Source organism: Haemaphysalis longicornis, unplaced genomic scaffold (genome assembly GCF_048455015.1).
Source record: "Haemaphysalis longicornis isolate Haplotype H1 unplaced genomic scaffold, Haemaphysalis longicornis Haplotype H1 scaffold_8, whole genome shotgun sequence".
NCBI lineage: Eukaryota > Metazoa > Arthropoda > Arachnida > Ixodida > Ixodidae > Haemaphysalis > Haemaphysalis longicornis.
Window position 1 is genome coordinate 39,235,563 of NW_027526445.1, and position 10,702 is coordinate 39,246,264.

Genomic DNA, 10,702 nt, shown 5'->3' on the forward strand with positions numbered 1-10,702 from the left:
CAAGGCCTTGCCGAGTAATATTCTCCAAGATATGTTGATAATAATGTATATTTGAACGCCGCAACTCGGTGTTCAGGTGATTTCTGAACCGTTTAAACTGTTTCAGCTTTGCCTCCGAGCGGGCTCTCAAAAAATAATCATAAAGGCGATTTTTAGTTTTTATTATATTTATGTGTTCTTGAGTCACCCAAGGCTTTCATATCTTTTTCAATAACTTCAACGCTGTGAACGGGAAATGACGCGCGTTATTGCGCACAAAGGCTTGCATAAACTCAGTTTGCGCATCATTTACATTTTGTTTGTGAAGTACAGACAACCAGTCATGGTTCATGACGTCTTCTTCAAATGATTCGAGTCTGTCTTGAGTGACCCGCTGAACAATTAAAGTCACATATCCAGCATCTTTTTCCACGGAAAATGTGTTGTAAATAGAAAAGACCGGACAGTGATGGCTCAAATCCGATGCTACCGTCTCAGCACTGTAGACACTAGTTTCAATATTGGTGATAAGGAAGTCAAGCGCAGAGGAAGTTGATTGTGTGACTCTTGTTGCAGTGCTGATTAGGTTACGAAACCGCATGAAGATATTCGAGAATTGAGTTCTCCAACAAACCCATCTGGGTCCATGATATTCATGTTGAAATCCCCACCACAAATTAGGTTATAATTGTTCTGGCTTCCGAAATCTAAAAACTCTTCTAATAAATCTAGAATTTGCAGAACACTACCTGTCGGAGGGCGATAGGTAACACAGATGATTTGCTTTTGGCATACCAAGGTAAGTACTTCGTAATCATCCGTAACTCGTGAGAATTTGGATAGAATTTCACACTTTTGTTTCATCAGTAACATAGACAGCCACTCCACCCCCTCGTTTGTTCCCATGATTTACGTAAAATCTATTATAGCAGGGTAAATTTAGTATTTTAGAATCGCTTTGATACCAGGTTTCTGAAAACATGATTATGGTAAACTTAAAACGAAATTGGACTAAGAACAAAGCAACGGAATCCTCTTTATTTCTAATAGAACGTATATAATATGTACCACCTATTGACACTACAAATCCTGAAGTTCAGCTTTGAGTGGGAGACAAAACTCGTTGTAGTTCGTTGTGTACTTTTCGGTTTCGGACAGAAGCGGTTTTTGTTTTGTTCAGGGCCCTGCAGCTTGTGTTGCCGCTTCAGCATGCGCTAAGCTTGGTGTACTGGTACGCTTCTTCCCGCAGATTTTGCCGAGATCATTTTCATGCGTTATCGACACAATTGGCGAGTCATCACCTTCCTTCGCAAATTTCTTTCCATTGAACGACCAGACGCTTTTGCAGTGGTGTTCGTGCTTCTTTTTGATGGCCATGGCGAGCAGGTTCTTTTGTGCGGGGCAAAGATATTCATTATCATATACTGGTGCAGTGTTTTGGAGCCCGAGGTCATTGTTGGTTAGCCGAGTTTTCTTTGCTTTTTTCAGCACAGTGTCGCGTTTTGTGCGCGACTTGAACTGGACAATGATATGACACCTATCAGCGTTGCGAGTGGGCACACCATGGCAAGCTTCGACATCAGCGTCGTCGATCGGCTCGTTTATGGCAGAGCCAACTTTCGAGATGATTTTAGTTACGGATTCATCGTCTTTTCTGATTACACCCTGTATCTCGAAATTAGTTTTCCTAGAGTACTGCTCCATGTGAACAAGTCGCGTTTCCACAGCGTGCTTTCCAGCGCTGCGTTCTTCGCGTGAAGGGCATCGTTTTCATACGCAAGCCTTACGTTCTCAGTAGTTTCATCGTTCAGTTGCTTTTTTAGGTACGAAATGTTTCCGTGAGCAAACTCGAGGCTTTGTGCCAAACTTGCTGTTCGACTTTGAGTTCACGAAAGTGGTTCCACATTTGGCGTTCGAGTGCTCCGCGATCTTCTCGTCCATCTCCTCCATCTCCATCTCCTCGTCAGGTGTCAGAGGCGTGCCCGAAGGACTGGGGCCCCTGGACTTGGACCCCCTTCGGAGACACTTCGTTTGAGCCGCCACCGCCGAGGGCATTGGGGTCGTCAGAGGTCGCACGGGCGGTGCACTGGCGGTGGGAACCGATGCGTGGCCCCCGGTGTCCATCCCCTCGGCACCGTCCATCCCCTCGGCACTGGAGGACTGGGAGGCAGTGGCGGGAGCGGCACCGGTCCCGATGGAAGCGGCTCGCACCACAACCGCAGCTGCCTCAGCAAGCGGCGTGGTGACGGGTTGGGCTGCCTGAGGCAACCCAGAGGGGGTTGCAGGAGGGGCCAGGTCAGACTCGCTGAACTGGGTCCCTGTGGAAACCAGGCGCTGCTCCGCCCCCGGCGAGCTGCGTCGACCTACCTCCCCAGGGGGACAGAGGTGAACCTCTTCCGCGCCTCAGGGAACGTGATGTTCTCAGTGACCTTGATGTGGATTATCTTTTTTTCTAATTGAAATTTTTCGCACTTGAGGGAGTATGCCGACTGCGGTCCGGGGCAGTTCATACAAGAGAGGGTGTTGGATGGACAGTTGTCCGTTGGATGATCCTCTGCCGCGCATATTGCACACGTTGTTCGGCCACAGCAAGCGTGTGTACCATGCCCGAGCCACTGGAAATTAAAACAGCGCCGTGGGTTCGGGATGCGGGGACAAATGGAGCATCGGATAAAGCCGGCATTTATATGTTGGGGGGTGTTGAGTGGTTGAAGGCCAAGATTATGTGCTTGGTGGTCTCTCCGGATGGTGATGCGCCACACGGCTGTGACGCCCTGATCCTTCAAGCCTGCAAGGAGATCCGCATCCGTTTCATCGACATATCTGGCTCAGAGATCACGCCCTGGGAGCTGTTAAGGCTTCGGTTAGGTGTGACCTTGATGTCCAGATCAGCCAGTCGAGTTCCAGCTGGAAGCTTTGTGGCCTGCTGCTTGTCGGGAATAGACCCTATTCCCGATAGAACCAGCGACCTCCTCGTGCTCAGCAGCGCAACGCCTTAGCCACTGAGCCACCACGGAGGGTCCATTTCGGTCACGGAAAGTATCCTGTTATCTACTGCAGCCTGGAAAGATTCTTTAATTATTTGTGGTGATTTAACACTGATTTCTCAAAAGATGATTGCCCTGATTATACATATTGCTATCTTTATTTCACCTCAAAAATGTTATCGCAGAACCTACCCAAATAACCAACAACACGGCCACTTTTATCGATGACATACAATGCAACATTATTATAAATGTATCTGCTGGTGTCTGCGATGTTGCTATCGCTGACCACTGTCCAACGTTAGTGTTATTTCCCCAAACGTATAGGAATTTCATGCCTGATTTTCGCATAAAACAGGCAACGAGAGTATATTATGATCTCGTAAGAAGGTTACTAAATTCTGGCTCTTATGATGACATGTATAATGAAGACGCGCAAATGGAATGTAAAACGGTTGTGCAAAGCATTTCAAGTGCAATAGAACAATCGACGCGTCAGTGTTCCCGACATAATTACCGACAAGCAATTTGTCCTTGGATGAGCACTGCTATATTTGACGGGCTCAAAAAAAGGACTCGTATTACCATAGATGGAAGAATAATAATATAAATAACTACTTCCTTAGCCAATTGAAGTATTACCGGAATAAGTCGGTCACAATGATGCGGAAGTCAAAACAACAATCTTACACAAATCTGATTGCACGTGAAGGGGGTGATAATCGGACGGTCTGGAGAATTGTAAACGATGTTATCGGAACGAGCCGGAAAGATATTGTTGTACGCGATAACCCCTCTACCGATGACTGTAATTATTTTAATACCTATTTCACGGAGATGGATGAAATTGCTAGAAGCGGACCTATCTCAGCGAAAACTGAGTATTTTCCAACGACCAATAATGTTTTTAATATTAATACAGTAACGCAGGGATATATTATAAATATCGTAAACCAGCTGTCGCACAATTAATCTGCCGGATATGACGAAATACAAGCAAAAGTAGTGAAGCAAAACATCGACATTCTATCTATTCGCCTTCATCAAATATTTATTTTGCAATTGCCTCAGGTTCTTATCCAAATGTACTTAAAATTGCCAGAGTTGTTCCAGTAAATAAGACTGGATATCCAAACCATTCAAAAAGTTACAGACTAATATCTGTAATATGCGTTATAATACCGTTTTTGAGAAATTAATATCTATACAACTTAAGAAATATCTCCAAGAAAATATTGTAATTTGACCCCAGCAGCATGGGTTTGTTCCCAACAGGACTACGTCCTCGGCCGCTGTAACACTTGTTCAAGTTACAAACAGAGCTCTTCACAAAAATCAGTTGGCAATACCAATGTTTTCGGACATTGAAAAATATTTTGAGACAATTAACCAATCAACTCTAATAAATAAACGGGAAAAATATGGTATAACTGGCAGCTCTCTTAATTTCTCTGCGATTTATCTTTTATCTAGAAAGCAGAAAGTGGTAATTGATAATCACCATTCTTCATACAGTGACATAACACGTGCAGTTCCGCAAGGATCACTTTTTGGTCCTATTTTATTTTGACTGTATGAAAACGATCTCCCACACGCAGTACACAACTCCACAATACTAATGTATCCGGAAGACACCGCCATTATATTTTGTGGTGATTCTCTATCTGAAATGCAAGATACCATACTATCTGAAACGGACAGTATCTATTCATGTTTTTTGAAAAGTCTGCTAACCATACATAGCGACAACAATAACTATGCCATCTTTCACTCAAGGGGAAATGAAATAGATCATAGTTCTTTTAGTGTGTATATAAATGACAAGGCAATTCAGAATTTAACTTCCTTCGAATATCTGGGTGTTGCCTTTGATTCACACCTACATTGGAAAGACCAAATGCAAAAGGTGTGTGAGAAACTTGCGTTTAGTTGTTTCACAATACCAAAGCGTGGTCTTTCGGTGTAGTATGTTACGATATTTATACTTCACTTTACTTCAGTGCAACAGTATTTATTGCACGGAAGCCTGGGTCGTACCTATAAAACGTATTTTACGCGGTTATATCGATTACAGCGACGAGCACTAAGAAAAATACCATTTTCTGCATTCAACCGTCCTATCAACACATTTTTTTTCAGGAATTGCGTGTACTCTCCTTTTCAACTATTCGGGAATACAAACTATTCGGGAATACAAACTATCTCTTTTAGCAAACGTAATGATAATCCATAACTTTCCTGAGCCCTTAGCACGTTTTTCTATCCCTATTCGAAGCACTAGGCAAGCATCCAACGCCAACTTCAATTTGCCAATCTGTCATAACGTCTATGGCGAAAGGCTTATCGAATTCTACGGTGGCTAACTGTGGAACGATGTACCTAGTCAAGTAAAAACTGCGGGTAACTTCAAATCGTCTTGCAAGATGTTTTACTTTGATAAACACAAGGTAGTTTAATGATGCGATTGTAATTATAGTGGATGTTCATACTGCTTTGTGTTCCATTTTCGTTTCCTTTGCTGTTTTCTGATCATTTCTTTAATTTTAGACCCTTGGTGAATACCTGTGACTCATTTGTATGTGTATTTTTGTATTGGGCCGTAAAATAGCCTCCAGGCTATCAGTCCAAATAGTCTGTAAACATTTTTCCTGTCTTGTGATAAAGCTCTTGATTCATTGATTGATGGGATACCGTAGACGAGCCGAAAGAGTGGTAGAAAAAATCTTTCTAAATTTTTCCTACATGACTGATGCTCCTCACAAAATATCGGAATTGCATTTGCCACCTAATCCCCAATTTAGTTTTCCTTTATATTTCATTGATTTTATACATCAATCATGAATGCGTTAAGAAAACTCATAAAATGTATACAATATGCAGTGAATATACTCAGTTATTGCCATAAAAGTTGCCTACAAACTTAGGGCCGTAAATTTGTGCCTGGTGTTCGGAAATTTGGAAACCCTGTCTTCACGTACTGATCTGCAACAACGTGGCATCGTGGAGGCCCCCGTGTTTACAGAGCTTTGAGGGTCATCTTTACGCGCCTGGCCCGTACACCCAGTGGCCCATGCCTTACTGGCATTGCATTGGCTTCGGCCCGATTCCTGTCGTCTCGCTGCTGGATATGGTGCACCCAATGTTTGCTACATATATTTTTGTTCACGCGTACTTCCCGTACCCAGCCCACTGCTAAGGGCGGTCGTTGCTTTACCAGCTGATAACTTCATTATTAAATCTAAAATAAACGTGAGAACATTGAGGGAAACGTAGAGTTTTTTGTGCGCAAACTTGAGCTTGTGAGCGGCCTTTAAAATTAGATTGAAGTGAAACATTTGCTTCTTTGTAACCCGAGGTCTCTGCCTAAGATTCAATTGCAATTGCAACTAAGATTGTTTAGGTTTGTTTAGCCACACTGTCGAAACCAACTTTATAAGATGCTTTCGCATAATTTGTAATAATTCCCTTATTAATAGCTTGGGGACGTTTTATGAGACTCGGAGCTTAAGCTGTGACAGGTATCTGCAATTCTAATTGGGGGCAATAGTGTCGCTAAGCGTAGCTTCTCTAGCGGTTTTGCGCACAACACTGCGATTTGACCGTTGCACTACGCGAAGCCGTAGCGTACAAACAAAAAGAATACGAAAAAGTTGAAAAAACGTGCAGGTGTGTAAATCAAGCAAAATTAGAACAGGTGATAGCGCAAACACTGAAGGCGCGGCTTCTGCTTGTACATCAGGGCCACATTTTTTTTATGCAGAGCCACTCAAACGGGAGTGTGTGTGCGGACATTTATTTAGCGGGGTGGATAGTTGTGACTTTGACTCGCCGCTTAATCGGGAATTTTGTCGGAAACACAGCTACAGATTTTTTTATCCCGCACTCCATAAAAATAGACGTCCGCCCGTGGACAAAACGTTCACGTGTTAAAATGTCCCATGTTTTCGCACAATTTACTTTGATATGATATCTTCATGATGTTTGCGGATTGTGTAGTTTTACCAACAGTGAGCCTACAAAAACGCTTGCCATACTATGCGATGTTTTTGTTTTCTTTGCCTGGTTCTGTGAGAAACCGTAGTCATAACAGTGCCTCGACAATCTCAGAACGCTTGCATACACCGTGGTGTTCAGTTGCGAGGAACATTCAGCAACGAATCGAAGGAAACTGGTAACCTCACGGCCGTAAAATGATGCCTTGGGCTAAGCTATGGACGTGGCATGAGGGCTTTCAGTCCGACCAAATTAGCACCTTTTGGCAGGGGTGGATCTGCAATGGCTTGTGTAGAGATAAAGGGCCAAGGTATTGAAGAGGGCTGTAAGTAGGAGGTATAATTAGCGCGCGGTCGCACATCACCCCAAAACATTCTTTTGCGAGGCCCTCCTATTACCGAGGTTTAGCTCAGATTATTTGCGATGCCTTCCTAAGACCTAGGTTTAGCTTAGACTTGCACACCACCAATTTTCCAACTCCAACCACTCACTGCCGAACGTGTGAAGGGGATTATCTGGCAAAGAATCTTCCTTGGGTAGTGCCCGACCAGCTTAGCGTATGCCATTGAGACCAAAAAGGCCATCGGCACCACTATAACAACCAAATGGTTTCCGCCGATTTATATCACAGGCTGTGTCAGCCCACTAAGTTCGCGTACTAAGACCACCAATAGACACACAACAATAAAAAAATGTGTGTGTGCATTCGGGGGGGGGGGGGGGCGATGTGTGTTCGTATGTTGCAGATGAAGATCGCCGATCGAATGAAATTGTGTGCGCCGTCAACGCTCGAGAAATTTAAAATTGATCGTAACTCTAACCTGAACTATCTCATTTCTATGGTGAGTGCTATCTCGTTATCTCCTCTCCATCTCCCGTGCCCCCGTCAGTTTTATCCGGCCCTGATTTTCACCGGACGGTAGACTTTCACTTTCCGCCCTGTGTTTCTAAACTGGCTTATAATCAGGAACTCAAGCGGTGGCTTTTATTTATATCTTCCGTATAAGAAAAACATTCTATACATGGCTCAATACCGTTTCAAAAACGATAGACGTTCAGTTGGTCGAAGTAGTGTGGGAAAAATAAGAAACGATCGGTCCAACACTAGCGAGCGTGCGAGAGAAATGGTGGCTGACATTTTTCTGTTGAGGCTGGAGGGAACCCCATGCCAGCTCTTCGTTCAGCACTGGCACCCGTTACTCTTGTTCATGTGCCGTCTTTTTTAATAGATGACTTGTCACTGATAACTCTGTCGAATATACTATTCAGGTACTTGGTCAAGTGATGCCCCTCGCAAGTAAATTGCATGGAGGTATTAATTTATATTGTAACTTCTCCCGCATTTTTGTTCATCTCGGAGATAGAATTATATCGTTGGCTGCGTAATAATTTTAACAGTCAAGAAAGTGAACAAATTGTTGGAATGCGGTGGGCTCACTAATCTAAAAAAAAGACGTGATACATACATTGCCTGGGTGAGACTGTGTTTGTTCCCATGCACAAACAAAATTATTAAATCGATAATTGAAATTATACCATGTGCGATTTGGGACAACACCCCCCAAATTTCGTTTCAATCTCGAAATTCTAACGCGTATACGTGGTAGGTCACACCCACGGAACATACCCCTACGGAATACATTGTTTCGAAAGTGAGGAATGTTTTTTTTTTGCCTGGTTGCTGTTTCTGTACGAAATTTAATCGAATTGGTGTGTCAAGAATGTTCCGCTCACCAATGACGGAACATTAAGTTTTCGACGAATATACTGGCGCACAAGACGATATTGCACAACGAAGCATGCATTCACGCATGGGATGTAAGGCGTGTGTTTTTATTACGAAGCAAATTTAGCATTATACATTTACACATCGCATATCTCAAATGAAAGGCTGATGTGAATCAGTTGCGCCCACAATATCACGCGCACTTAGCTGTGGGCTGGGAGCATATGCGTGTGCGTGCTGGGTTGAAAAAAATGAGAATTAAGGGACTTGTCTGCAGGTTCATTGCCTATGACTGGTTGTGTTCTTCAATATCACGCCTACAGTCACCAGAGTGGCGTGGTGCTGCAGAACACAACATGATATCCACTTAGATAAATTGCAACGGTGGCTGTTTTTGTGCTTCTTTAAAAAACAAACCAATTTCCTGATGCCACTTTTTGGTGCTCCCTAATATACTTGTATAATGTAAATGTACTCTTTAGTTGTGCCTTGTACTCTGACAGTCGTTGAGCAAAAAAAAATGTTTCCAGTTCAAGTTAACATCATTAACGCACTAATGTTTTATTTAAATCGAAATACTCAGTTGACAAGCCTGCTTTTCTCATCGAAACTTATCAGCGAAAGGAGAGATTTTTTTTGCGTACCATAGCCTGCAGTAGCAGACTCACAGAAAAAGTGTTTCGCAGTAGAGGTCACTGCCACCGCCACGCGCTTGAGAAGATACACAAGAAGCTGCGGCATGCGATCGTTCCCAGCGGACCACCGGCATGTCACCCCGCACCATTGATTTCCCGTCTATGGCCATGCCTCCTTCTAGAGGGCGTCACGTAAACACGCGCATTTAGTCACCGCTCTTGCTTGTCTCTGTCCGCAGAGCATTTCTACAGTGGTGGCCAAAGAAAAAACCCGTAATCGACAGCCACAAACTTCTCGTACCTCTTCCGACCTTTGGTGGCGAAAGAGAAAAGGAGGAATCCGCGTCTAGACGCGTACAATTCATGCTCCGACTCCAGCTTGCTAAACGGGAAACGATTGCTCCAAGAGTAGACGCTCTTTGTGCGCCATCATGACTATGGTGGCCAAACAGAGAACGTGTACTTCGTGGCCATGCGCTTGCCGTTCGTCTGCGGAACCATGCTGGCTACACAAACAACGCTTTTTTTACGTGGCCAGACGCTTGCAGGTCGTCGGCATACGTCAGATGGCCGAACCGGCAACGAGTAATCCGTGGCCGGACGCTTGCCGTTGGTCTTTAGACGTCTGGGGGTCAAATTGAAAAGAAGTCCGACCTGGCTAGAAACTTGCCTTTGGTATCATTTTACGTGGCCAGACAGGCGCGTAGTCCGTGACCAAATGCCTGCCAAAGAACAGACGTTCTCTGGTGGCGCAAACATTGCCAATGGCCAAACAGTCCAGGCGTTGTCCAAAAATGGGCCAAAGGCTGGCCACATGATCTGGGCTGCTTGGGTAAGGCTCTCATGATGACTACCCATATCTGTGCACGGTGGAATGGAAGTGCTTACTGACCTAAGCCCTGTTATATTTCTATTTGCAAGTCACATTTGTTCGCAAGTCAAGGTTTTTTTTATGCGCATTTTTTGTTAATTATTTTCGTATCATGCGTGCAGATTCCCCAACCGTAAATCTCCACATTCGTGACTTCTATTTTTTGCGTATTTACTCCGGTGTTCTTAAAACAATCATACTTGGCTTTATGTTCTTGTTAAAGATTTACTTGGCGGTGTTTTCTCTGTTAAGTGCTTAGAACAATTTTATGGATGTCATCAACGTTTCTAAACGTACGAATTGCTTTGCAGAATCAAACAGTTATATATGGTCGTGAAAAGAGGAGATTTTTAAAATGTGGCGCTTTCCTGGATAACAGATGTCAACGACTTTTGTTTTCTTCATGAGCAGAGATCGCGGTTCATTCCATGATTCTTGAAGTGTCCGTAGATGGAAAACTTCTCGGACTCACGTAATAAATTTTTGTAGTGATCTATATATACTGCAGTTA